Raw genomic sequence first — 4,403 nt, 5'->3', positions numbered from 1 at the left:
CCAAAGGAAAAAAAAATGCAATTTAAAGTTAAAAAAAAAGCCAACTAGAAGTTTTAGTGTGCTGTTTGAAAGGAGGAACCAGATTTAACTGGTGCCCAAAGCCTCTCTGATAACAAATATTGGTCAGATATTCATAATTTGATTGACATTTCCAGTAAAGAAAAGATGCAATAATAGAAGAAACTTCTTACAAGGGAAGGGGACAACATGGAATTCTCAAGTTTCTGGCAATAAAAATTCTTCTTTCTTGATTCATATACAGTTAAGTTCATTTACTGTCTGATCCAGTGTCTGGTGTAAGCCCACTTTCTCTTCTTTGGCCTGGGCAAGTTTTTCTTTCAGGTCATCAATGGCCTTTTCCAGTTTTGCAACAGTTCTTTCTGCAAACTCAGCCCAGGTCTCAGCCTCTTTAAGTCTGTCAGACAGAAGCTTGATTTCTTCTTCGTACTTATCCTCTTTTTCAGACTGGTTGTTGGTGACCTTTGGTTCCTCTTCCCGATCACCACACTTAAGCTCTGACACCTCTGCAAGATCTTCTGCTTGTTTCAGCTTGCTCTCAAGGATGACCAACTTATGGGCTACCTCCTTATATTTGGGATCAGCCTTCTCTGCAATATGCTTGTCCTTCTTCAACTACATCTCCTGAATTTATATTTTCTCGTCATCCTTCATCACTCAGTTCTCAATCACCTTCATTCCTCTCTCACTCTCATCAGCAGCTTTTTCTGCCTCCTCCAGTTTCTGCAGGGCTGTGGCCAGACATTCTTGGGCCCCGTCCAACTCTTCCTCAACTGGCTGGATTCATAGATTCAGAGCAGCCATATCTCCTTCAGCTTTCTCCCGCTGCTCTCACTCGCCATCCAGCTCCAGCTGCAGGCTCTGGGCTCTGTCCTCCACCACATCTGCCTACTGTTGCAGGGCCTGGATTTTCCTTTTTGTTGCCTCCAGGGAGTTGAGGCTGGCCATGGGGAATAGGGGGCTTGGGGCACTGGGCAGGGCGGGAGCGCTGGGGCTGGTGGGACTGACGCTGCCAGTCTCAATAATTTCTTGAAAGATGCTGTCTAGGTTTTTTTTTTATCATATCTTTCAGGCAGTCCAATGATTCTTAAAATATCTCTCCTGGATGTATTTTCCAGGTCAGTTATTTTTCCCATGAGATATTTTATGTTTTCTTCAATTTTTTCATTCTTTTGATTTGTGTATGACTGATTTAAATGTTTCATAGAGTCATTAGCTTCCACTTGACCAATTCTAATTTTTGATGAATTGTTGACTTCAGTAAGCTTTTGTACCTCTTTTTTCCATTTGAGCAATTTTACTATTTAAGGAGCAATTTTCTTCCATAGATTCTTGTTCCATTTGCTGATTGTATTTTTTAAGGAATTGTTTTTTTCGGTCATTTTTGGCTCTCCTTTTCCAAACTGTTGACTCTCTCCTGCAAAACTCTCATTTCTTTTCTCAATTTTTCTTCTACATCACTTATTTGATTGTTAAAATTCTTTTTGGGATCTTCCAAGAAGGCTTTTTGTGCTTGAGACTTTGCATGTAATCATTTTGGCATTGTTGAACTCTTCTGAGTTTTTGTTTTGATCTTCCCTTTTACCATTGTAGCTTTCTACGGTCAGGGCACTTTTCTGGTTAAAGCCTATTTCACTACTTGTAAAGTTGATCTCTGCTTCTTGGGCATAGGGGGCACTGTTCCAAGCTTCTTCTGCTGTGTGCTAGCGTCTGGTCACTGGCTTTCTGTGCCAGGGTCTCAGATGCTGGTGGCTTGCCCAGTGCCCTGGGTCAGCCTGGTCTACTCATGCCTATTGTCACAGATTTCTGGGGCTGGCAGTTTGCCTTGTATGCTGTGGATGGAGACCGCACAGCTGGTCTGCTGTGCCACTGGCCTGCTGAGTCAGGGCAAAGGGGCCTCAGTTGCTTATCTGTGCTATGGCTAAGAGCCTTCTGTTGGCTTGCCTGGACACTGTCTGCACTGGACTTCACTCCCTTTTTACCCAAGCCCTTTCCTGAAGCCCAAGTTATCTTAAGCTGGAAAATTGTTTCACTCTGTTTTTTTCCTAGGTTCTGTCCCTCCAGAGTCTGTTTAGAGGCTTGATTTAACATTGTTTCTGAGGGAGATCTCAGGCAACTTCCTGGCTTTTCTCTGCCATCTTGGTTCCCACATAGTGGGGTCTTAATATGTATTATTAATATGTATTGATTGATTGTATACAATAAAGCATTTATTTGGTAACATGAAAACACAGATTATTAAAGAACATTCCTGCTTACTCAGAACACTTCCAAGTTCTCATCTAAGGAGAGACACAACGAACAAGTAGAAGAAGCATTATATTGATCCAGATTTGGCCAAGAAACTTATAAAGATTCCCCATACAATTAATTTTTAGACTTAAAAGACTATACTGTTATTTTATTGAAAAATTTAAGCCATATAGAACTATTAAGATCAATTCAATATGTCCTTTCCAGGTCTGGACATTGTTTTTGTTTTTTTTTTCAAAAACTTGGTTAAAAAAAAAGTCCTAAGTTACAAAAAGATGGAGTTCCAAAGTCCATATGTAAATTGGTTTATTTGGAAATTGGAAATCATTTTCCCATAGAAACATTATTCTGCATCTTGAGTTTGTAGGAGAGCACATAAGGGTAGAACAGCAAAATTTTAAACTACAGGCTATACTGTACCATTATAATTTAGGAAAAATAAGCAAAACAATTTTCCAGGCCTAGTCTTTCACTGATAAGTTGTTTCTGTTCCAAATATGTCCCCCCTCCCCCTTCTTCTTAGCATTGCCCTCCCTTTTCAAGAAAATATCTGGCGAACAATTCTATCTCCCATGCAATAAAAGTGGGAGAACAATTAAACATGACAGAGTGGGACTCTCCTTTTATTCCTTCACCTCTCTGATGTCACGGAGTAATGATAGGAAGGGTACTGAGAACCTGATTTAATAATATGTTGAGTCCCGGGAGCAGTAGGCAGAACGGAATGAGCATCTAGATAGTACCTACTGTGGGACAGGCACTATGCTAAGTTCTTTACAAATATCTCATTTGATCTTCATGGTAGTCCTATGAGGTAGGTGCTCTTATTATTCCCATTTTACACTAGAGGAAAACTGAGGCAAGCAGAGTTTAATTGACTAGCTCAAAGTCAAACAGCTAGATTAGGTCTTCCTGATGTCAGTCATGGTACTCCATCCACTTTTCCACCTAACTTCACCTTGAGACTGGAAGAAGATGATCACTCTGCTAGTTGTGGCATGGGGAACTCCAGGTGATGAAACACACTCTATCAATGCTATCTTACAATTTGTAATCTTTGAGGATGTCCTGTGAACACAGAGAGGTTAAATGATTTCCCCAGGGTCACAGGCCTTAAATATCTGAGATGGGCCTTGAACTCTGACTTTCTTTAGTCTTAGATCAGCTATATGTTCCTCACACCATGCTTTTTCTCACTGTTATGTGCCTATAGAAGTAGGTCCTTAAATAAATGGGGTATGTATTATATTAGATCACAGTGCTTTGCACGGAATGATTTTTCTTTTCATTTATTTGATTATATTAATATAGATCAGATCAGATTAGATTGGTGACCTGAGAAAGGTGGTAATTGAGGCAATAGAAAAGTAGCAGCAATCATATCACTTTTCCTACAGGGTCATTTGGTTTATATTTGTTCACAGACATACAGTAGCAAAATGTTTATCACTATGGATATGCCTTTTATATATATATATATATATATAATTATTTTGCCACCATCCCTGATCCTATGAAGGTGGGATAATTGTATCAATCTTTTTCAATGTTCATGAGTCCATTCCTGACATTTCTTTAGCTTCTTAAATGTACACTCTAGAGTTTTTGATCAAACCATCTGATTTAACATCCTCACATCTACACTTCCAAATAATGCTCATAAAGTATATGATGTACATAAATGAAAGACCAAGACAGAGGGAACCAGCCCACTTTGCTTTTCCTATGCCAGCTTTGTCCCCTGTCATACTGGCAGAACTGAAAATTTCAGAAAGTGTATCAGAGGAAAACTGATTTGCTTTGACTTTTTTGTCTAACTGCTTGCAACAGTTCAAGACACAATCTTGGCCTTTTTATGTGTGCTGATCATTCCTCTCTCTCTGGTGGTGATGGCTCTTTAGTGGTGGAAGAGTCAGCTAATGAATGGGACTGCTCTCCCTCACAAAGCTTCCCATACAATGATAACATTTCAATTTAATGCAGATATGAAAAGACAGTGGTTACTTTTTAAGCTGTTGTTATCTATCTCAGACCTCATTAATGAAAGCTCCCAAAACAGCAATAATGTTCACCAAGGTGCTGGGGATGCAAGAAAGAAAGAAAGAAAGAAAGAAAGAAAGAAAGAAAGAAAG

The 4,403-nt window shown here is 39.5% G+C and overlaps 1 pseudogene; it reads right to left on the bottom strand.

Annotated features, from left to right (window-relative positions):
- Nucleotides 1-252: 252 nt before the first annotated feature.
- Nucleotides 253-966, bottom strand: LOC114037777 (annotated as a pseudogene).
- Nucleotides 967-4,403: the final 3,437 nt, after the last annotated feature.

The sequence above is a fragment of the Vombatus ursinus genome, unplaced genomic scaffold, assembly GCF_900497805.2.
Source record: "Vombatus ursinus unplaced genomic scaffold, bare-nosed wombat genome assembly UNPS02010548.1, whole genome shotgun sequence".
Classification (NCBI taxonomy): domain Eukaryota; kingdom Metazoa; phylum Chordata; class Mammalia; order Diprotodontia; family Vombatidae; genus Vombatus; species Vombatus ursinus.
This window is presented reverse-complemented; position numbering and strand designations above follow the sequence as displayed.